At 35.3% G+C, this 25,833-nt stretch overlaps 1 protein-coding gene and 1 long non-coding RNA gene across 2 annotated transcripts in view; one reads left to right on the forward strand and one right to left on the reverse strand.

Moving 5' to 3' along the window:
• Positions 1 to 25,833, forward strand: part of LOC129216790 (patj homolog) — a 692,348-nt gene that overhangs the window by 587,425 nt on the left and 79,090 nt on the right. The window lies entirely within an intron of this gene.
• Positions 1 to 25,833, reverse strand: part of LOC129216268 (uncharacterized) — a 92,358-nt gene that overhangs the window by 19,509 nt on the left and 47,016 nt on the right. The window contains exon 3 of the long non-coding RNA XR_008580179.1: positions 18,251 to 18,372. This is a non-coding gene — a long non-coding RNA (uncharacterized LOC129216268). The remainder of the gene's footprint in view (positions 1 to 18,250; positions 18,373 to 25,833) is intronic.

Here is a 25,833-nt window from a genome sequence, read left to right on the forward strand (position 1 = left end):
TTTTGACTTATTTCTGGAAGCCATTTGGCTATTTTCCTGAATTTTCAACTGGCAACCCTGCTTCTTTGTCCCCGATGAGCCTGAGTTTACCGGTTGCTCTATTCGAATCGAACACAACCAATGTGAATTTAAGCTCTAAAGAATTTTAAAGGACTCACAACGACTCAGTATTAGTCTAATAAAAGAATATCAACTAAGATTAAAAATTTGAGCACACACAAGAAAAGTTAAAAATTCCTTTTCTTCATCTGAAGCGAATGTTTTTCTTCCTGACATAATGGCAAAACAAAATGGCTGCTGTTCATTGGAATAGAACGCCTCTTTTCATTCCGAACTTCCCTCCCACGCATCAAAGCTACTCCTAATTAAATCTTTGAAATAATTCTCCAGATTCCTTTTCCCCATTAGGCTCGAAACTGCACCGTCGCTGCTATCTGCTCCCTAGCCTTCATCGATTGCCGAATTAGCCTCGTCGTGTTTTCAAAATTTTAGAAAGAGGCACTGGGATTGAGATTAATTCCGGACTCGACGAAAACGAGAATTTGAGCTTAACTTGCATTTTGGAATTTTAATTGACTTAGAGTGTGTTGCTATGCGAAAAATGCTTTACGTACTTTTTGAAATATGAGGTTACAGGTAGAGGCGCTCCGAACTTAAATTTATAGGCGGTGGGAATTTTTCAATTTGCTGAAAGAAACTTCAAATTTTATTGAATGATAAAATATGACCATGCACACTTTTTTATGTCTAATGAAAAAAGACAAAAAACATCATTGTTTTTTGTTGCACAAAAAACATCATTTTTTTTTTAAAGTTAATAAAAAAAAAGTTTTACGAATCACTAATTTTTGAATAATTTTGGAATCTAAAGGACTTATTCAAAGAAAAGATTAGCTGAGTTGAAACGTGGAAGTCAACTGAATCACATGTTCTTTTATTTTATGAATCACAAAGTTCTGTATAACTGGCGGGTTTTTTTTTTCTTTAAAAGCAAATTACATTCCCACGACTTTCCTTTCAACCAACCTAAAATTTCTTAGCTACTCGTTAAAGTCAGTTCTAGTGTATTCCTTGGTGAAATACAGTATAATTTCGATAACTCGAAGCTTATAACTCGAATATTCCTTTATCTCGAAAGTTTTCATCGGGTCCCAAACTCTTGAGACTGTTGTGGAAACTTCCCATAACTCGATCGTTTTAGCCGGTACCTGGGGACTTCGAGTTATCGAGAGTTAACTGTATATCTAAATGTCAATAGATAGGGCTTCTTAGACTTCTACCCCAATGGTTCTCGTCAAAATTGAAGTCAACACAAGTCTGCCAAAAATAGAGTAGTAAGTCCTACTCAGGCTTGGACTCGCGAGTGATTTAAACTAGTGGTTCTCAATCTTTTCACTACTGAAGACCACATGGTATCCTTCTGAATTCTAAGCGAACCTTATGGGAAAGAAATAATATTCTCATCACAATGGTATCAGGTGAAATGAAATGAACCCAAAAGTTTTCTTTAATTAAAACTGATATCGATTAACTACATGAAGGTTGCTCGCGTCCCACACGTCGAGAATGATTTAAGCACCACCATACTGTGTAACAAATTGTCCAACCAAACTACCATCTTGAACGAGTAACAAAATCTTACACGGCCTTGTTTCCCGAATTAAGAACTGCTTCTGTTTATTTTATTTTCTTTTTATTTTTTTCTGTGGACGTATTTGAAAAAGAAAGTTCATACAGGTTATCTAAAAACAGCTGTTTGTCGAATGTAGCAATTAATCATTCTCAACATCTTGAAATGCGATTCTAAATATATTTGCTAATGATTTGAGCTTTGCCTCCAAGAAGGAACACATACGTTGAACATTTACTATGAATGTCTGCTTAAAACTGAGAGTTTCTATACTTTATTTTAAAAGTACGTTTAATCACTAAATTAAAAATAGTTGTTTCAAAAATTGTTTTATTACATTGAATTCACGAAGCGACTGTATCCAGTTCTGGGACTTATATGACTCTTTAAGAATCTTAACCTAGGGTTGTTGGTTGTTCCAAAACTTCTATGCTCTTTGCTCGTTTATATGGTCAGTTTGAAAAATATTTCCTAGTTACGTCACAATCGATGTGTAGGTATTTTGTGGGTATTTCTGCAAACCACTTATAGGGTTGTTGGTTGTTCCAAAACTTCTATGCTCTTTGCTCGTTTATATGGTCAGTTTGGAAAATATTTCTTGGTTACGTCACAATCGATGTGTAGGTATTTTGTGGGTAATTCTGCAAACCACTTATAGGGTTGTTGGTTGTTCCAAAACTTCTATGCTCTTTGCTCGTTTATATGGTCAGTTTGAAAAATATTTCTTGGTTACGTCACAATCAATGTGTAGGTATTTTGTGGGTAGTTCTGCTCTAGCCCTGTATTTAACACTTTGAGGTCTATGCCTGAGCGTCACTCGGGTTTCCGTTTTTGGTGAAGTTAACTAAGCCCGAGATTCTCTCGGGGCCCAATATTTACTCTCTTAGCTATAAAAGTACGAGTTATGTACGTTTCTAGCCTTTTTATATATTATCTACGAACTTTTTACTTTCAGAAAAAAAATTATAGATGGCACTAACAGGCAGAAATAACTACATGAAACGTGATTAAATTGGGGTTTAAATTCGAATTTGTGCTTTGAAATGTACCATACTACAGCAAATTTTATCAAAACTGTTTATCTGCAAATTGAACCTATTTTCAGATATATGTTCAAGATTTAGGTACGTTTTTAATTCAGTCTATGTTAACTTAAAGTGGTTTTTTGTTGGTTAAAAATGATGTTTTCCAAAGCAGATCTTTTTTTTTTTTTTTAGTTTCAAACATGCTTTTTTTGCTAATTTCTTACTAAAAATTGATTTTTTATTTCATTCAAATAGATCCTTCATTACGAAAGAAAACATCTCAAAATAATGTAATAAAAAAAAAATTACCGAAATACACATCTTCCAAGTGTTTTTTTAAAAAATCATGCAAAGTGCTAAAAAAACCCAGTCTGGAGGGAGATATGCGGTTGAAATAGCTCAGACCTGAAAGTGTTAAGACAGTCACTCGCTACTTATTTCTTAAAAGTAACAATCGCATTTATTTCCCTTTCAAAAAGCAATTATCCTTGCTTTCAGTGACTCAGCAATGGGGTTTGGGGTTTAACCCCTCAAAAAACTGTTTTACTAACAGTCAGTCGCCTTTATCTTTTTTGCCAATCCTAGTATGATAGATACACAAGTAATAACGTTTTTTTTTGCTAGGGGAAAATTCTGATTTGTTTTGCCCAACTCACCTCTCTTCCAAGATCAAATTCTAGCTGCGTTAATGCTTGTTTTTAACCCTTTTATCTGAATAAAAAAATTTTGAAAAAAAAATAGAACCGACTTCAAAATTGCTCTAAAAAGTGAAAAATAATTTTATTCTTTAAACACCATCGATAATGCTTTTAAACATAATTTTTGAAGTTGGCGCAAAAACAAAACGTAAAATCCAGTGTAACCATGCTTCGTTCATATTTTTTTCAGAAAAGCATCCAAAGTTACGAACGAAACATTTATATCGTTATTCAAATATGTTGTCATCAATGCATAATTTATGTGATAGTGAAGAAACTGGTCCTGGTTAAATTTATAGTTGTAGTTGAGTTATGACTGTGAATGATTTTATCTATCGTTTTTGCGCCAACTTCAAAAATTATGTTTAAAAGCATTATCGATGGTGTTTAAAGAATAAAATTATTTTTCACTTTTTAGAGCAATTTTGAAGTCAGTTCTATTTTTTTTTTTTTTTTCAAAATTTTTTTATTTCATTCTTTTTAGTGTAAATGTAGATATTTCAGTAAAAGTAAGAAGTTACCTAGGAAGAAGTTCGGCTCTATATCACTGTATTCAAAATTATCATTACAATTACTATTAATGTTATATGGCACCAAACTTTTATAACAATGAGTTTCATATTGTCACGTAGATGAAGATAGCGAAGACAATGTGACAGCCAAATGAAGCGAATACTCGTTAGTCTCAACTCGAGATCTTTATTCAGAACCACGAATGAACGTTACATCTCCTTATATACAGCTTGAGAAAGTGCCGGAACTTTCCAGACTTGGAAAGATACAGAAATTAATAGAACATTCGAGAAAATACGGGAAACGGTAGAAACGAAATTTTAGTACAATTCGCTTTGTCTTAGTCGGGATTTGAACCCGGGTCGCTCGTGTGGGTGGCGAGAATTCTACCACTGAGCCACCGTTATCCACGGATGAAAAGTGCGAACTTTGCTACAATATCATTTTAATCATTTAATAGGGAAATTGCATAAAATGTACTGTTTTTTTGCCTATAACTTTTTTTCTAAAGAACAAATATGGTAAAACAAAGTAATGGGACCTAAGTTGAGCCATCCCCTATCCATTAAAAAAGGAATCATCAAAATCGGTTCACTAAGTGAGACGCTATGAGTGGACAAACAAAATAAAAACATACATACGGTATGAACTGATAACCGCCTCCTTTTTGAAGTCGGTTAAAAACAATTCAGTCTTTATCGCAAAAGAGAACATGAAGTTCTTTGGGAATCGACTGGCCAACCGTAGGTATAGATATTCGAAATCAATATAGAACACAAGCTAGATCAACAACAAAATTGAAAAGATACTAATCTATAAAAATAATATTTCAGATGACAGTTATCTTACTCCATCCGCCTACAGAAAGAGGATCTATTCTTTTTCCTTCTCTAGGGAAGACCTCGGTTTCACTCCTAGCTCATCTCGTACCTCCTCTGGTGTTTTACTTCCCTTCACTTCTTTTGCCACTTGTCGATCGATAAAGTGTGCGATAAAAGTGAAGTTTTCGCGGAATCTTCCAAAAGGATGTTTCAAGTGTTCCGGCTGTAGGGAAGAATGTTTCTTCTTGGTCGACCCTATAGGCCGTTCTTTCACATTTCATTTTGATTTAATATTTAGTTATCAGTTGTTTTTTCTACATTAAATTCTGAGAATCGTGAAGCCGTTATGTTTGCTTTGCGCATCCCTTTACATAAAACGAATATTTTTATCATTATTTGCTTTTTTATACAAATTATAATCCAAGAGCAATATCTTCAAAGCAAGTGTTCTACTTATTATATGTAAATAATACAGGCGTCCCTCGTATAACACGGTACTTACTTGTACAACACGGTTTCGATATTACACGGTATCAAATTTTCGGTTATTGTAACACGGTTTCGATATTACATGATACAAAACTTGAATTTAATACTTCATGGTTTTTATCTACCACGAAAGTTACATTTAAAAAAGATGGAATTTCATTTTTGTTTAATACATTTTGTTCATGTTTGATAATACCTCAAAAAGTTTTTGCTTTACTTTTATGAAACTTAGTTTCGATATAACACGGTACACATCCCTTGATTCAGATTATTTCCAAGGCTCGTGTAACACGGTTTCGATGTACAGTCGACTCCCGCTACAACGTGATCCGACTTACGCGAAATTGCTATAACGCGATTTTTTCCTTAGTAAAGAATTTTAGATCTAACGCGAATTCCTCGCCAGAACACGACAATTTTAAGAAGGGAATTTCGGTGTGTAAGTATCGGCTTTGTTATTGGCTGCTAAAATTTGTTTGTTGAAAGGACCTTCATCCCTTTATCATCACTGAAAGCGGAAGTTTCCACATCGTACTAGTCTGAACATCGCTTATACAAATACAGTCGAGTCCCGACTTACGCGAGGGATGCGTTCCAAGACCCTTTGCGTAAGTTGAAATTTCGCGTTGTAGAAAATGGTATGTGTAAAAACTTTTATAAACATAACTATACGATTAAAGATACTTGTAAACACCTCCTCAAACTGTTAAAACCCATTTCTTAAAGATACATTACTGTTTCTTAAATAAAAAATTGAATTATACTTATTGTATTTTTTTTTTAAAGTTTTATTTAACATAAAAAAACTGCTACGATGCACAAAACCAATGATCAATGGGAAAGGAAGAAGTAAAATAAACCACTATGGTACGTACATTACGTAGTAAGAAAAACATGCACTATAGTTGTTGAAACTTTCTTTTTTTCCTTCTATCTTCACAAACTTTAAACGAAACAGCGCTCTTATAAGGTGCCATTATATTTCATTAACTTTCCCATATAGAATGAAAAAAAATAAATGGAAAATGAGGAGTATAGAGTTATTTGTATAAGCGATGTTCAGACTAGTATGGTGTGGGAATATCCGCTCTCTGTGATGCCAAAAGGATGAAGGTCCATTCACAAAAAAAACCGCAATTCCCATCGGAAAATTTTCGTGTTGCGGGCGAAGAATTCGCGTTAGGAATAAAATTCTTTGCCGGAGAAAAACTCGCGTTATAGCCATTTCGCGTAAGTCGGATCGCGTTGTAGCGGGAGTCGACTACTCTTCATTTTCCATTTATTTTTTTCATTCAAAATGTGAATGTTGATGAAATATAATGACACCTATAAAAGCGCTGTTTCATCTAAAGTTTGTGAAGATGAAAGAAAAAGAAAGTTTCTGACAATTAAAGAAAAGCTAAAGGTTATGTGCATGAACAACTATAAAATGCGTTGGAGAATGAATCTTTCATATGTACAATTAAAAGTCAAGAAAAGGAAATCTGTAAAAGTTCACCGAGTAATATTCAACGAAAATGCAAAAATTATGAAAATGTAAGCTGTTTTTGTATTGTGAATATAAGAAACCAGGAAGAGGGGTGTTACCATAGATGGAAATGTTATAAAAAAAACTAGTGAAGCAACTGTATTGTTTATTTAAAAATGTATAAGAATGACGGTTTGATCATGCAGCATAAATCATCATCATCTTCACTTTTTTAAAATTACAAATAACATTAATGGATCTACTATACATTACAACTATATCGGATTTGTTTTTCTTATAACATACTGTATGTACCGTACTGGTTTATTTTATAACTTTCTTTCGCATTAATCATTGATTTTGTGCATCGTAGTAGCATTTTGGATTGAATGAAACGGTTTTCTTTAATACTAATAAAAATTCAGTTTTTTATGATGTAAGAAACAGTAATGTATAGTTGAGAAATGATTTTCAACACTTTTAGCTGGTGTTTACAAGTGTTTAAAATAATTGGGTATATTTATAAAAGTTTATACACACAACCTTCGCTGCAACGCGAAATTTGGACTTACGCGAGGGGTCTTGGAACGCATCCCTCGCGTAAGTCGGGATTCGACTGTAACACGAAACACGGTTTCGAAACAACACGATGCATATTGACATGATTTTTACTATGTACATGGTTAATAAGAGTAAAAAATAAGCTAAAAAGTTATATTCAGTAAATTACCGCCCATTAGCCAGGGCTAAAGCAAATATACGTGAAATACATCGCCAGCTCAGTCATTTCCAGCCGAGGACTGCAGTTTCGTGCTTATTAGCACTCATCAGCCCGGCATAGGAAAGTGAAGGTTTTCCATCTCCAGCTCAGTCACTTTCCTATGCCGGGCTGATGAGTGCTAATAAGCACGAAACTGCAGTCCTCGGCTGGAAATGACTGAGCTGGCGATGTATTTCACGTAAGTTAAAAAGTTATTTTTAAAAAAAGTCTCGTGCAACACGGTTTCAATACTACACGGAACGAATTAACCGTGTTATATGAGGGAGGCCAGTATTTGCGTCTCGCTTTATGCTCCCACTTTAAAGATTAATGAGGCTGAAACTCCTTGCCAAAACTTCAAGAGAAACGTGATACTTATCAGTTTTTTAAGAGCTGTTCCTTTTTTAATTGTCTTTCTTTATGTAGCACGAAACTTTTTGAGCAATCACGATTGCTTATTGTTCTCACTTGACTATTTTTGGCGTTCTTTTGATTTTTCCCAACGCCACCCTCCGCACCATCACCGTAGACGAGCTCCTCACGATGCTGCTCCTATAGCGAAAGCCGTCTCCAGGTTGCATCCATGTCCTACACACACGCGCATACATACACAACTACACACACACACACACACAAACACATACACACACATACACCTACACACGCCTACACACACATACACCTACACACACAAACACATACACACACATACACCTACACACACATACACACACATACACCTACACACACAAACACATACACACACGCATACATACAGACACCCACACATACACACACAAAAACATACACACAACTACCCACACATTCATGCCTGCACACAGACAAAAACACATACCCCCACACACAAACACACACGCCTACATACACACACTCGTAATTGCGAGAAACATAATTTGAATTCAAGATGTCAAAATTCAAATTATTATTATTAGTTTTATTTCTTTTGTCATACATTTATACTAAAGGCAGGAGGAAGCGGATACGGCTAAAGTGAGGTGCCAATACGGGCAGGAGTTAGACTTAAGGTTAGACTAGAGTTTCCTAGATTGTGTTCCGCGGAACCCCTCAGAGACCATCGAGATCAATCAAAAGTTTCGCGTTCTTTTTTTTAAAGTGAAAATAGTCTCTTAAAAATTCGGTTGAGATAAGTTCTAGGCAGGGTTGCCAGACGTCCCGGATTTCAAGGGACAGCCCCGTATTTCGAAAAATTGTCCCGCGTCCCGCGGAACATCCATACGGGACAGCTAAAGTCCCGTATTCTGGCTAATAACAGTATTTTACAAAACAAGACATTATTTTAAGGGGGGGGGGACAAAACATGTGAAATAAAGAGCAAAAAGAAAATCATGTGGCAGTAAATGCAAAACTTGTTATCGTTTTGAATTGGTTTGTATGTTTTTGTTTTTGCGGCAGACCATGAGGCTTACTCAGTCAGATTTCCCCATTGGCTGGTGTGGCATTAAAAAACAAATTTTGCTCCACGATTCCTTGCATTACTATTTCCGATAAAATAGTCACATTTAACAAGAAAATTTTTCGATTGCACCGTTTCTCTTATGGCAAACGCAAGTAAAAAACTAATTAGCACCTGTTCCTATCAGCGTCGATCTGTATACTGAACATCGTTTTCGTTCTATTGCTTGCTTTATTCTCTGAGACAGACTTCCTCTAAAATTGTGCTCACCCACAAACATACTGAGAGGAATCTTCCGAAAGCTATAAAAACATGGTTGTTTATCACCCCTTAAAAATACACCATAACCAGTAATTACACTCAATCTCAAAAATATCCCCCCTTCCTTTCACTTCTAGAAACCTGTCCCGTATTCACTGTTCTTAAATCTGGCAACCCTGGTTCTGGGTGAAATAATTCAATGGAGGGGGTGAGAAACAAAGGGATGTAAGTGGACATTTTCAAGTTTTGAGTAAAACGCGTTTATAGATACGCCCCTAAGTAGGCTTTCATTGAAATATTTTTCTAAATCATGCTGTGTAACAGAACAAACCAGGGGTGCAAGTACTATACCTTGCCCCAAGACAGAGGAGAGGTTCACCTACCATTTGTACTGGTTATCTCCAAATTTTTAATTTTGTCACTTGCATCCCTTTGCTTCTCACTGCCTCAATTAGTATTTTCCGAATAAACAACTGAGAAAACATCAAAATTAATTGTGGGCAGAAAACTCAATTGCTGTCATTGTATGACCTGTGCCTGTTACGAAATTTTATTAAAATGATATTTAATTAAAATGTAAAAAAAACTTTTACGTTTTTATTGTTTTGTAATATTTTGGTCTTTTTATTGCAATCAAGTAATCCATTTTTGAATATTGCATTCAAACTATACTACTGAAGATTAAACATGGGTTCCCTGAAAAAAGTGGGTATTGAAAAGGTTCAACTTATCAAAGAAATTAAGAAACGCTGGCCAAGGCCGATCGATGGCTGCACCATCTATCACCACTTCCACATTAGGTATAGCTCTAAAGGGGAGGGAAAGTCTACAGAAACCCTGCACTGATGACAACTGTTAGAGACTGGCCACAGGACTTTCAGAATCACAAATTTTACAAGCACGTACTCCGAGACTATAACATAGATGCATCGTAGGATTTAATGGGGCTCGGTTGACGTCACGTGGATTATTGGAAGTATTCTGTGCTTTTCTGACTAACCATAGTTAAATTAGGAAAATATTTTAATAATTATTAAGTTGGTAATCAGTGAGAGTTGACACATTTTGTGTTGTAAAAGCGTATTAAAATAAATACAGGGCCCATTTTATAGTAGGGGAATGTGGGGCAAAATGAAATAGTTAAGAAGATAGCTTACTTTTTTCAAAATGAATAAGTTGGAAATTTGTTCTGAACGTTACGGTACATAAAGAAAGAACACTTCAGAAAAAGGTACAAAATTTTTGCTTCTTTTTTTTCATAAAGCAAGGTGAAAAATAAAATATTTTTCTAATGAAATATTTTCGATTATTAAAGATATTTTAGATCAAATAAGCAAGTAAAAAAAGAATGAATGGATAAATGAAACAATAAACGAATAAATAAAAACATCAATTAATTAATTAATGTGAAAATGAATCAATTTGTAAAATAGTAAGTGAAGAAGAAAATGAGTGAATGAATGAATGAATAAATAAGGGAATTATTAAATGAAGGAAAGCAAAGGAAATAATTACTAAATTGAATACGTAATTAATTTGATAAAAGAGTGAATAAAAGTAAATGGAATGAACTATTTAACTTTGCCCGCATGCATTTGACTAACTGATCAAAGCATTTAAAATACAAATATGCTTAATATTTAAAAAAAAAAATTACTGCACTGAATTTTGGTAGGTCGCAGTTAATATTTAAAATGTTAATAACCAGAACTATATCATTTGTTAATAATAAAAATAATGTTTGTCTTACCACAAAATATTGCAAGAGTATCAATTTTTGAAAATTGCTTGTTATATCATATTCTTCGGTTTTCAAAAAAAAAATAAATCTTGACTGGAACAGACTACATATGTTACTATATAGTTAAATTATTCCGAAATAAGTGGCACCAAAAGCAGAGTAAATATTTCACCATTTCACTTTGCCCCACATTCTCCTACATGCTTAATTCATATCTGTAGGAACAAAACACCGTATTCAACTCTATAAAATCATATTATTTGACGCTGATATAGCATATTAATTATTCGTCCGCTAAAAATAGTTTTACTTTATCAGTGTTTTAAAATTTTATCGTAACCGCCAGAATGTTCTCTGAGAGAGAGAGAGAATTTAAATCATATTGTTTTCAACGAAGATACTCAAAGAAATAGCTTATGAAATTGAAACAGACGCAATGTGCAGAAAAGCTACATTTTTTTTTACAAAGAAAAAGTTTTCTTGTGGCATCATGCCAAATGGATCTTAGCCAAAAGTGGACATTGCCGACGAGGATATCGTTAAGAAATGCAAACTTGAATTGCGCACCAAAACAACCAGAAGGGAAAACTAATTTTTTTTTTAGCTGTCCAAAACGCTTGGAGAAAAATGTGCTCAAAAGAAAGAGAGAGAGAGAGAGCATATTAGGAATAGCCCGTTTAGGCACCCAAAAAGAAAATTAAGAGACAAAAATGGAAAAGAAATTTAGTATGACAAAATGTTCGTTCCAGACTGACTGGACTTATTTTTCCATACTTTAATATTGATGAAGTACTAACATGAGTCAAAAATTTTGCAGTACACGCAAACCTCTTTTTGTGCGGTAAGTAGGGACCGCATAAAAAAAATCGCTTGAAAAAAGTTCGTTCGTTTTATAAATAACTTCGTCCGTTTTATAAATACTATCGTCAATTAAGTCCCAATCTAATTGAAATTTTCTTACACCGCACAGAAAAAGTTCGCACAAAAGTGAGTCCCCCCCCCCCCCAAAAAAAAAGAGACCGCACAAAAAGAGGTTTTGTGTGTATATTATTTACTTTAATTATTCAGTAACGCTTAATGCATTATTTACTTTAGAAGCCTTGCATTCGAAATGCAGGCCATCATGTTCTACCGTCTTAAGCCATCTTTAAGTCATTTTTTCTATATCACGTCGTTCATAACGTTTTGTTATGATTAACTTTATCAATCATAATTCATAATCAAAAACCGACAAAAAAAAGTTTTAAAATCTGTGGAACCAGGAAATTTTTTTAGGGCAATACAATTTTGTTCGCAAAGTTAGTACGAAAATTTTGATATAGAAGTGAGGAAATCCGTTTTATATCTATGTTCTCGGTAAAGTCATTGCAAATTTGACGATCAAAAGAGTTGTGGACCTATTTAATGAAACTGCACTTGTCTGAAGTCTCTTCCTTTTCAAAATTATTAAAACGGTAGGATATAACCCTACGTTTTCATTGGTGTTTGGTCCTTTACCATCAGTTACAAGTGGCTCTCTTACACGGGACTACTGCAGACGGGACCAAACTGCTCTTACCCGTCTCTTTAGTGGACATTTATCAACAATGACTTTTGTCAATGATATTAAACAGTTCGAACTTTACGCTAAGTGTTCATCTGCACAGGCCTCTCCTGGCCACATTTTCTCCTGTTTGGGGCACACAAGACGGGACCTGTTTGGTGATCCTTTACTGGTCTTGAACTTCCTCAGGGTGAATGGATTCATAGACCTGATCTAGCTCTGCGGATCTCGGGGATGAGAAACAAACATCAAGTGGCGCCATTAAGGGGGCCGGGACACAAAAATCGTCAAATTTTGCAATTTTTTTTATTATGCATAAAATTACTCCGTGTTTTTCTGCTTAAGAGGAGGTTTGAATCTTGTTTCTATCTTAAATAGAACGAAAGATATAATTATTTTTGTTTCATGCACCTAACTAATGTGTACTTAACTTTAAAACTTTAAACGCGTTTTTCTCCATGATGCAATTTTTCCCGATTTCTTGCATTCAAACTCTTATAAGTCAGGAACCGATAAAGATAAAGTAATGAAACTTGGAGCATATCTTTTTCAAACAGTTTACTTTAAATTTTATTCGTCGAATTTGAAAAAAACGTTTACTGAAAAAATTACGATTTAAAAAAAAAAAGTATCTTTGAATTTTTCGAAATTTTTCTTCAAATATTTTTTATTTTTTATTGAATCAATATTTTTAAAATCGCCGAATAAAAATTACAGCTTAGATATTTGTGCGTAATTCATTGAAAAAAAAATTGAAAATTGTTTAAGAATATTTTGAGTTATAGCAATTTAAAGCAACCCCATTTTTTATAAAAAAAAACCAAATTAAATTTAAATAAAAAATTTTCTTTTTTTCATATTTATGTTATGATTTTGCTTATTAAATAAATGGTGAATCAGTGCAAAAAATTTCAAAACTCTAAAGTATATAATAAAAAAAATTTCAAAATGTGTCCCGGACCCCCTTAAGATCAGAGTAAAAGCAACCACATTAAACGAAGATTATTAAGCTAACGTGCTTATCAACGATCCTCAATTTCTAACTCAATGTTGACGACCGTGCACTTAAACCAACACCGAACGTCGAAAGCTAGTAGATAAATTCCCTCGAAACAAAACTCATTCCCAAAAGTAATTTAAAAAAAATATTCGAAACTTGAGATAGAGACTCAACGCTTTATTTCGAATCCGCGAAAATAAAGATGTCCGTATGAAAGACGAAACCTTCGAAAGAAAGTATATTTCCTGAAAACGGGATGTATTAGGAGCTGTGCATGGAAATTCTCGGGAGAGGAGTGTGTAGGGGGTGAGGGGGGGGGGGGGGAGATTCGTGCATTGTTCAACAAGGGTTGGAAAAGTTGTGTTGCCCGGGTCGATCGATAAAGCGTGGAGGGGAAATTCGCCTCATTCCAGTGGCGGATTTCGATATCCTGGAAAGAGTCCGGAAGGGGGGGGGGGGTGCAGGAAACGATGCAGCACTCGGTCCGGGAAGAAGAGAGTCGGGCGGGTTTTGGGGAGTCCTGACGTTGCTGTAGTTTGTTGCGAGTTAAATTGCTTATGCTAAAAGCTTTTGTTTTTGAAAACACGAAAACGGAAGTGTAAGCGTAGTTTTAAACAATGAAGTATGCAATCATTCAAAGAGACTTCGAACCATTCCAAATGACTTGGCGCTATTTAAAGTTTTTTTTAGTATATCTGGCAATGAAAAAAACAGAAGCCACAGTGCTGCACCTGCAAGACTTGTTTTCTATTCTTTATCTTACGGAAGAAAAAGAAGTTGACCATATTGTACATAGCTCATTCAGGGGTGCCTAACTAGAAGGGGAGGGGGCTCATGGCTCTTGTTTTTTTTTTGAGGGGGGGGGGGGGTTCTTTCCAATATTTAGCGGGGTGTGCCCTTGCTCTTAGGGAGTAGGCACCCTGGCTCATTACTTCATTCAATACTTCTTTCAGTTTTGGCTTTAAAAGAGCAGAAGCAACGTTACTGCACCCTTCTGGCAAGACTATGAAATGTTTTCCACTCTTTATTTTACAAAAGAAAGAAAAGTTGGCCATATTGTTCATAGCTTATTACATCATTCAATACTTTTTGGAGTTTCTGTTTGAAAACTATCTTTTCGAACTTCCCTCACTTCGGGATTGCTGTAATCCAGCGGTTCCCAACCTTTTCCCCCTTACGAACCCCTTCCATACTCCGAAAGGAGTTGGCGAACCCCTTGAGTGCTAGGTAATAAGTAACAAGAAAAAAAAGGAAAAAAAAACGAACACCCACACAGACAATAAAATGTAAGACTTTTTTTTTTTTAGTTTGATGCTGCTCTATGGTTTATAAAACATTAATTTCAAAATATATAAGCACAAATATTGCTACGAACTGAAATGATCGCTAGAAAATGAATGCAAAACAAATTTACCAAAAAATGAACACAGTGATTATTCTGTGGTGAGTTTCAATCAACTTTGAAAAAATTTTGAAAATGGGATATTTGTGGAACAAAGGTGCTCTAAAAAAGCTTGGCTGAAATATTTGACGGTTTCAATCTTACATTTCAGCATTTAATCTGTTTCAGCAGTTAATCGCTGTTTATGCGAAGAAAATCCTTCTTTACATAAAAACAGAAACGTATTCCAAATGGTAATAAAATTTAAAGTGTCTTTTTCTGACACAGAGGTACATGTATCTCTATAACTAAATCCGAAGTCAATTAAAGAATGATTTTTAAAATATCTCTAAGGGAACTGTCTCAGATCAACTAAATGAACTTTTTTCTTCCAGGAAAATGAGAAAGATCTCTAGGTTTATGTCTTCTTGAAAAGGACTATGAGCATACCTGTTTTACTATAAGATTTACTGCGTACATTAATCGTGTCATTGCTGAAGAATATTCTTGTGATTATTCTATAAGTGTGGAGTAAAATTCGTATATTGAAAAATAATAGAAGCGTCCATTTTTCGATACACGCATTTACTCTCATTTTTACACAAAAGGTAATGTATAACAAAACAAATATTTTTAAGCTCACTTACTACAAGAAAAATCTTCTACACAAATTTCATAAATTTCTTATTATATTTATGAAGCGCTATATATTCGATATATAGTACAAATTTAGTTGCATTTAAATGCGTTGATTCTTTAAATGCGTAAACATCACACAGTCAAACCTTCACCCACAAAATTTTTCTAAATTTTCTTATTTCGTGTTATATTTTTGGGTTGCTAGCCATTCTTTCTCTTTTTTCGACACTAAAGCTCGAAGTATTGTGGTCTAGATCTACAATACAGTGTCAAAATTATAGCAACAAACAACAGCGCGATCTTACTTCTATGCACAATACAAGACAAGTGCGATAGCTCTTCGTTGGATTCAAATGATAAACTAATCATAAAATTATTTGAGGCGCTCGCATATGATCCATCTAATGTTTTCATCAAGTTTAATTAGTCTTTCGGATCAAAAGCTTCTGAGGAAACGAAAGCTTTAAAATTCTTTTATCTGAGAACATAGTATGTATAAGTAGAGCTCTTTCGACATGGCTTTAGGGCTGTCATTATGAAAGTGCTAAAGCCGGCGCTTTGCAATGACAGATTTTATTCCTTAAATGTAAAATATGTCAGCAAGTATGCAAATATTTTCAGGCTATGAGTATCGAATGTGCGAGAGATAAATGAATAAAAAAGGAACAAACTTTGCTTGAAACCGCTTGAATATGAGACTTCATCAGGAACAGGCATGTTTTAAAGCTCCGCCATTACAATATTTTTTTCGCGAACCCCCTGAAAACTTCTCACGAACCCCCAGGCGTTCGCGAACCACCGGTCGGGAACCGCTGCTGTAATCAATATCGTAAACTTTACAGGTAGATGATGCCTGTGGTAAAAAATGACGTTTTTGAGCAATCACGATTGCTTATTGTTCTCATTTGACCGTTTTTGGTGTCCGTGCCTTTTTCAACTTGGACCAGAAGCCTTTGCAGCAACACCGCCCACCGTCCTCTGCTGACGGCGCGGCTGCTCCGGTGTTGAGCTATCCGATTTCCTGGTCGGAGGCGTCCATGTCCTACACACACGCACGTTCACACACATACACACACACGACTTCACACACATACACTCACACACGCCTACGTACATACACACAGGTCTACGCACACACACAACTATGCACGCGTAACCGCCCAGGAGGAGAGGCAGATTGGGCGGGGGTACAGGAGCCGTTTCTAGAAATAATAACTCCAATGAGTAGGGTCCTGTCTCAGTTCGTGATTGCGAAAAACATAATTTGGATACAAAATTTCAGAATTCAAATTAATTTTCTTTTTTTTTTTGGTTCTACTACTTGATGCGAAAACAAAATTCTTCGGGATGAGGAAACGCGTATATCAACTCGCAAGGACAACGTGGCAGGAAACAGAAAAGATTTTGATTCTGCTCAGAGAGGAGAGTTTAACTTATAGTAAGAAGGGGAAAAACAGTTTCCAGGACTGTGCACGAAATTTCGGGCTCTCTGACCTTTCCTCTGCCTTCCTTGCTTTGCTTTTGAGTAACAAGTTTGGCAGTCAAGATTGGTTTCACTTCGTCGTGGCTTGACGTAATCTAGTGTCTTTGTGGTTGGTAGACTGCGACAGACAGGGGGGGGGGTCGATTGCCTGCCCCTCTGGCTTTGAAAAATTAACGTTTTTACACATAATTAGGAGTAATTTTTGTTTTCCTATCTCCCCTAGAAAAGTTCGAAATTACAGACCTGGACGGTGTGTCACGTGGTTTATATGTGGCGAATGAACCATTAAGTCCGAGATGTCATGTTGTTGATAGGTCACGAATCATTTGATTTATTGCTTTCTTTTTTTGCAATTTCTCTCGGATTGAATAGTTTTGCTCAAGTTCTTATTTTATTATTTAACTCTAAATGCTTGTTTGCAATAAGAAATAAGTTTCAACCAGGGGCGTAGCTAAGGGGGGGGGGGTTTGGGGACAACCCCCCCCCCGAAAAGTTAGTCTCAAAAAAAAAAGAGACAAAGAGAGAAGAGAAAGAAAAAAAAAGAAGAAAAGGGAAAAATTGCAAGCGATTATATATATATATATAAAAGAAGTAACCCCCCCCCCCGAAAGTCGGGTCTAGCTACGCCACTGGTTTCAACTGGTGCCAAATTTCCCTTAATTCGTCAACTGTGGAAGTCTAAATTAGACGATCCTGTTTGCTGTGCCCATCACTTTCTACGAATTCAATGTCTTTGATTCTTCTACCGATTGCCAACAATGCTGAGACGAGCTATACAGTGCGACTCTGGAAGCTTAATGTTGGACGTAGGATAGTTATTCATGCTTGGGTTGAAGCAGAAGAAATTCTTAGATTAGCACAAAGCCAAAAATCATTGCAGCTAAAACTGGCAATCCTCACATTCTTAGACACAGACTCCTTGAAGTATCAGCGGATTGGAGGTCAGCTTTTCAGAGCCAGACTACACTCTAAAAACAACAATTTCAAAAATGACGAAAAAGTACTCAAATTTGAACATATCGCAGAGTCAAAATGGCTCCGACTGTGTGGTATTCAAATTTGAAACACTGAAATACTCATCAAATACTCAAATCAACATGTGCTCATTTTTGAGGTATTTGTGCTCATTTTTGAATGAGTAATAATTTTAAAATTTAATATTAACCGAGTTATGTACTCACGTTTGAGTATAAAATAATTCAGTACACTATTTGAAAACATGGGTACTCATTTTTTAAAAAAAAGATATCGAGAAAATTTGAAAGCATACGGATGTATTCATTTTTGAAAACTTCATTTTTCTCAGTGTATGCTTGCACTGAAGAGCAAGAACAATAAAACAAACGAATTGAGCAAACATTACCTGCTTCCCGTTGTGGTCCGAACTTTCTCATTTCCTTCTCTCTTTTTCAATTTAATTCTATTCTCGATTATGCTCCTCCGTTGTAGTAATGTCTTCTTCCTACACGTGCATCATTTTTCCACCTGTTGATAAAAAGAACATTTTGTACTAATAGGCAGCACATAATTCATGATAAATAACAGTCTGAAAGAGGAAAAAGAAATTGTCACTCAACTACAATTTAGTTTCTAAAAGAAAATATGAATATGATACGTAAATGACTAATATAACATCGGCTACACTAAAATGGCATATTAAGACTAAAATTACGTTGGAAATGGGGGGGGGGGGGGGGTGTTTGAAGAAGGCTTCCCGGAGGCGCATGGAAACACGTGATCGCAGGTTTCATTGCGAATTCATACTTTAGTACTGTGTTTTCTATCACTCTAAAAGGAATATGTTTCTCATAAAAAATAATAAAGAAAAAAACCTTATCTTAGAACAACCATTTCTTCTGACCAATAAGAAACTTTCTCCCTTCACCATTTTTTACTTCATTAGTGTAATATAGTTTTTATTAGTATGATTAGCTGTCGCTTCGAAATATAACTCAATTTTTGAAAGTAGTGGTATTATTATTTTTTTTAATTTATGCCACTGCTTTTAGCAGATAAAATGTAAAAAAAAAAGTTTTTCAGAAATAAATACTATTTAATCTGTTTGAAATATTGAGATTAAAAGCTCTTAAACATTTTACTTATAGTTTGAGCAAGACAAACCTGGCAGCATTGTGAAGGCTCTGCAGATCCTAATCAACTGTAGTGAAGCAACATAAGATATTATGTGCTCGCTAGAAATCAGACAAGAATTCAAAAAACTTTTCATAGTGTTCTGTGCTTTTGCCTGTAAATATTGGTTCTGACAGCAGGAATTAAAGCAATGGATCTCAACTAAAGTTCATTCAAGATAGTGGGTAACTTAATTTTTAGTTGAAACCAGTGTGAATGTTTTCTGGTTTGGTGATCTAGCGGTTTGACGTTGGCCTATTACGCCTTTGGTCGTGGTTCTAACCTTACCACCAGTCGGTGGATTTTAAACATACTGAAAATTTTCATTTGCCATGTCGCATGGTTGTGCGGCATGTCAAAGATCCTTTGAGTATTCATTCGACTTGAACACTCTTGGCAAAATTAAAATTCTTGGCACAGATTTGCATTACGTGAGCTCAAGTGCCTCCCTCTGGTGAGAAATCGCGCGTCAAAATTCTCAAATACTCGTAGTAATGGCAATCTACCGATAGTGGGGCCAAAATAAAGGATGGATGGCAAACGTGTAAAATACACTACGTTTCCAGATGGCGTGGAGCCGGTACGCAGCCCCGTCATGGTGAACATGTAAATACTTTCGGAATTAGATGTTTTCAATCTTCTTTATGATTTAAAAAATGTAATGTTGCGTTGAAACGCTTACAATAAAAACAGCACATCAGAATCATGAGCGTACAGCACATACATTACTTTTTAGTGGAGAAAGGGGGGGGGGTGTTAAACATTGTACGCTGGAAGCGTATCTAAAAAGTTATGAGGAAGAATATTTTTATAAGCAGAGTTAAAACTAATGCAATTTTAAATGCTGTTTTTAATTGACTAAATTATTTCTTTGCTTAAATAAATACCGAACATTAAATTAAAAGATTATAGAAGTTATTCAGCTTTCGATTTGTTAATTATTGATGCACTTAATTAGCTTTGGTGTTGAAGAAAAAAGTGAAAAGTTTCTTGGAATTTTTGCTCTTTATTCATGTGGCTCAGTGCTTTCTTTCCCGTAAAAGTTCATGCTTGAATACATATTTCATGAATCGAGTGAATTTGCGTATGCTTCATGGAGCAGTAATCAGATTTAATACTCGGTTAGATGCTTAAAATAACTATGAAGAAATAATGTTAAAAAAATGCGTTGGAGTTTGAAGTTTAATTAATTATTCTTTATATCGTTTTTTAAGAACGTTTTTAAAGAAGACAAATTCAAAACATTAACACGTTGAATGAAAAATATTTTGGTTATGTAAATTAAATACATTAAATAAGGTAAATTCGTTACATTAAATATGTAATAGGTAAATTAGACCCGCGAATTGCTTTTATATGTCATAGAATTGTCTACTTTTATGTGTCGAATTTTGATATATACCTTTTCGCCAGTAATGGGATTAATACTTTTTGTTTTAGTGACTTGTTTCGTTTTGATTCTTTGATGGTTTAAATTTGGTTAAAAGATCCATTTCATCTAAACCGCTAACGAAAGATGATCTTTAAGTACAAACATTCTCTAAAGGTTTATACTTTGACGACAAAGAAAAAAAAATAAACCCTTTTGTTCGTTTCATTTAGGAGTAAAACTTTTTTTAATACTAGGGAACTCCGATGGCGCTCAGCATCCTCAAAGACTGCTTCGCAATCTTATTTGGTTAGCTACGATTTAAATTGTCTGTTAGAAAGAATCAAAATACACGATACGATTATAACAAAATGAAACTCCCGCTCCCCCTCTCTTAGAAAATAGAATTTAAGTAAAGCGCTCATTATAATTAGAACAATTCTAAAATCCGGCTCCTAACCGAAGGCAAAAAGAGCTTGTTGAAGATACGCACGCACAACAAAAGTATTAAAAATGTATATTAAAAAAACCGCTGACCCCCCCCCCCCCCCCCCGGGAGTCAAAACTAACTCTCATCAAATTTCATAGTTGTATTGTTAAGGCCTCCTAAGTACAGCAAAACTACATTTTTGTACTTTTGAAAAGTCGTTTTCAAATTCGTGGTCTCCAGTAACATTTTGCTCCTTAGCTCCAGGCTTGAATTGAGTTTTGCTTAAGACTTTCGCTAAATTAGAAATCCTTATATCTCCTGTTCGAATTAATTGATAAAAATAGTACAATCTTCTTGTGCAGAAAAAAAAAGCCCTTTCGAATGACATATAATGCTAAGGTGTGTGGAAAATCTTTTACCCCTTAGCTGGCAACTTATATGAAATTTTAGCGCACTATACAGGAAAAGTGTCATTGTACGTTCTCCATAATCTAAAAAACTACCTTAATCGGAGCAAATACATTAGAAAGTATTATTTGAGAAATATTGATACATAAATGATGCACCAGTCTGTTGGAGCACCTTAAAAAATGCTTGCTACTTTTTAAAAGTCATCAATATATATTATTTTATAATTTCATTATTAACTTGTACTCTCTCTTCTAAGTTAGAGAGCAGACAATTTTAGTTCAACATATTTATTTAAAAAAAAAAAAAAATCAACGCAAGTTGCTTGCCAATCATAAAATTCTCATTACCCCTGATATTTTTGCAAACCCGAACATTCCCCAGGACAACTGTAAAAACCAAGGACTGCCCGGGCTCATCCCGGACATACGGTAATCGAACCACTAGCTAATTTGGTTACGAAAATCTTTACTAATAATAAAGCTGAAAGTCTCCCTGTCCGGAGGATGTCTGGATGTCTGTGACGCGCATAGCGCCTAGACCGTTCGGCCGATTTTCATGAAATCTTTACTAATAATAAAGCTGAAAGTCTCTCTGTCCGGAGGATGTCTGGATGTCTGTGACGCGCATAGCGCCTAGACCGTTCGGCCGATTTTCATGAAACTTGGCACAAAGTTAGTTTGTAGCATGGGAGTGTGCACCTCGAAGCGATTTTTCGAAAATTCGTTGTGGTTCTTTTTTTATTCCAATTTTAAGAAAAAAACTATCATAAATTACGAAATTATCATAACGTGGAACCGTAACATGGACACAAGCCAATTGGCGAGATACGAAATTATCATAACGTGGAACTTGTCGTGAACAGCTGCTCCCACGCTCGTTAAGGTCGCCTCTCACACCCCTCTTGACCCCTGACCCCTGACCGGATGTGGGGGCTCTTTTCGAATGGGGTTGGTGGGAACCGGGTGACTGGACGAAAGAGAGAGATGCGGAGAACAGGACGAGAGAAGGAAGGATGCGATGAGAGCTCCGGGTCTTGTCTCTCGTTGACTTTCTTGGACAATTCTTTTTCGAACAATCATACTATACTAGATGTATATAATTTATGTGAATTGTGATGTGTCCCTTTTTCTATGTCAATAAAAAAAACTTGGGACTAAAGTGCTGATTCTCACTTACATATCGGAGCGGCAAACCATCCCAAAAATATGGAAACTTACCCAACGCGGTACTCCGAATAAAACGACTATACGAAAGAGCAAATTCGCGACAGAACTGTAACGTCGGTACAAGCCAATTGGCGAGACAATTCACCATACATTATTTATAAATATACAGGCGAACCAAAATACCTTTAATTTTTCTATTACGGGCGAAGCCGTGCGGGTGCCACTAGTATATACATATTATTAAAAAAGTTTCCAACATCTGAAATTTGGCTCTTGTAATTGGAAGAATCCACGGCGCAACTCATTTTGGCTCTTCCAAACGGACACTGGGAACTTCATCGGGGACTTCAAGTGCCTTCATTTTAAGGAGAGCGTGGCTCTAACAGGCAGTGAAGAGGAAACCGATTTCCTTATATTTCATTACTCCTCCATCCCATTAATCCGGCTCGAGCGAAATGGAGTGTCTGTTTACCTCCGAATTTCATTTGCCGACTTTATTATCAGTGCCCGTTGCTAAGGTAATGAGGAATGCAGGGCTGTCGTAAAAGGAAATGTTATCTGTGTAGCCAGAAGCAGGGAGACTGGTGTCTGTCGCGAAGTTAATTAAGGGATAGTTTTGATTGGCCGGAATATTCGTTGCAGTCTACTTCGGAATGCCATCCCTGTCAGAGCTGAACTGAAAATGAAGCGAATGACGCAATAATCTAATTTATGGGTAAAGTGGAAGGATGAATTCTAATTTACATTATTTCCACGGTGTTCTTAAGTTTTGAAACGTTTTCAAAAACCAAATAGTTTGCACTATGCACTAATGTTTTAGATTAGTAGTCGCCAGTCAACAGCAGGCGGCCATTTCATTGAAAATGACTACCAAAAGTCAAGTCTTAGTCGCTAAAAAGTGGTGACCGTGCGTTTCTCTATTTGTTTAAATTCATACTGCATATCGTGCTATGACAACACACTTCTGAGACGTTCAGCACATTAGTCGACCCTACCTGTAACCTACGTAATTCGGAGCAAACCACCTTTAAGGTTATTTATACTTTGCGCTGATTTTTCTTTCTTTCTTTTTTTTTATGCTTACCAAAAATCAAAAGTGGTGACCATTTATTGTGACTCTGGTAGCCAGTGGCTACTATTCAGAATCCCTAGTCTAGAGCTTTACTTGGCACCCAAACTCTTTTTTTTTTATTTCCCCACTATACACATGTACACACCACGGTACACAATCGATCTATCAAAATAATACTTGAGAGTTATTCCATTGTAAAAGATCAACAATCATGTAAAAGGAAAAGACCTTATTTTTTAAGGCATTAAATATTTATTTAAAATGTATAAAATTATTAAAATCACATATATTACGCTGTTTATGATAGACTTGGACATTTATGCCAAATAAATATAAAAAAAAACTGGCAATTCTTTATCAAAAATTAGATAATCAATCAAAATAAAAGAAGTTAAAGATTTTCGCAAAATTTGCTTTAATCTTAAGCAGAAGGAACATTTTCGTGTGTGAGAAAATGGCATTAAATCGGCAACAGTCTGACAGTGCAAAACATCGGTTGCAATTGTACGGCTTTTTTTGTTTAAATAGAAGCCATAATAACGAAATAAAGCAGATGTGACGTATGTGTGTCACAATTCCCTCCAGTACTTGGAAAGCTTATTCAAACAAACATATTACCAATATAGCAACAGTGTTGACTTTTCTGGAGATCGAAGCTGTTCAAGTTTTGTTTTCCAAATATAAACCACATCGCACAATCGTGCGTTCTTACCTCATGTGCCACGTGATTTCTGATTTACAAGATAATCCTAAAGATCCCAAGCGCATTTACTACCATTAATTGTGATATTACACCGAGTGAAACAACAAATTTTGATTTAATATCTGCCGCATTACGAAAGGTTCATATACCGAACTTAGGGGCAACAAAACTTGTACTGTCCACCTCTGAAAAGTTGAGCTGCGGTCTTGAGCAAGTCCATTTCTTTCAAGGGAGAGCAATTAGTAAGAAGAGGAATTGCTAGGCGCAGAGTTGGGCTACCATTGCAACCCTTTTACTGGAGAGAATATCCTGTACCGCTTGCTACCTCTTACCTGAATTATATTGTTCGTCAAATGGGCAATAACACTGCAAACTAAATCCGTAAGTTCTTAAGTCATTTTTCCTCACCCCTATTTCAACTAATGGAATCGTTGAATCGGTCGGGAAGCGGAACTCAACTTGCCAGAGGTGGACAGTACATTCTCTTTCACCAGTAAAGTCAACGTTGTGAACAACTAAGTGAAAAATTTTTAAACTTTTTTTTATCGTATGTTACCACTCAAACGTCTCATTGATTTACATTTGCTTCGTTTCCGATAAGGTCCTTAGTTCAAGAAGGATTTTCATTAATTTTTTTTTTTTTTTTTTTTGACGATCAAAATCTACGGTTGAAAATTATTTTTAAATAGAAAAAGAACCGACTTCAAAAAACAAAGAAGGACTGAAAAGTAAAAAAATAATTGGTCATACTTACATACGATTTCCTACCCGAACCTATAAATCAGTTTTTTTTTACAATTCCAGTACAAAAATCAACTAAACTAAGCCACCCAATTATAAAATAAACACTGATTTTAATTACTGCACGATGAACTATTTTAATACCTAGCTAATTATAAACGATCTCTTAATTTTTAATAACCTTTTGAAACCGAGGCCTCCTTTAAACTACTACCTAAAATGGCTGACAACCCACCAAATCCTGAGTAGAACACTAATTTAACTAAACGCGAAATTAGGTTTTAGAACTAAACTTACTCAGTTTCTTAAATTTCTTTGCTACCTCTCATCAGATCCAGACAAAATTATCATGGAACCATCTGGAAAGTATACCCTTTCAAAAAAAAAAAAAAAACGAATTTTTTAAATCGGTCAGGGAGAAATCAGAAAACATACATAAAAAGCCCCAGACGAATACATAACCTCCTTTGAAGTCGGTTAAAAAAGAGTTTTTGTACAGAGAGTTGACTATTACAAAATACCAAAAGGATACTTTCTTCCTTAACCCTGGCTCCTTTTTTAGTGAGAACATAACTTTGAAATTAGATTTTTACTTTTCATTTTTGATCTTTTACTTGTTTCTACTGAACCCTTTTCTATGATTCGAGTAAAAGGCATTTATGTGTTTCTGGAATTTGATTAACGTTGAAAAGCAATTTCAGATTCAGTCACGGGGCATTGAATTTCAGATTTGTCTGCATATATAATAGCAGTTTTTACAGGACTCTAGGCAGCAAATGCAAATTCTTCAGCAGTTGCAATACAGTTGAATAACTTTAAAGTTAAACAATCATTTGATTTAACTGTGGGGGGATTTTTTTTTTTTTTTTGGAGCAATCACGATTGCTTATTGTTCTCACTTGACTGTTTTGATGTCCTTGGATT

Source organism: Uloborus diversus, chromosome 2 (genome assembly GCF_026930045.1).
Source record: "Uloborus diversus isolate 005 chromosome 2, Udiv.v.3.1, whole genome shotgun sequence".
Lineage (NCBI taxonomy): Eukaryota > Metazoa > Arthropoda > Arachnida > Araneae > Uloboridae > Uloborus > Uloborus diversus.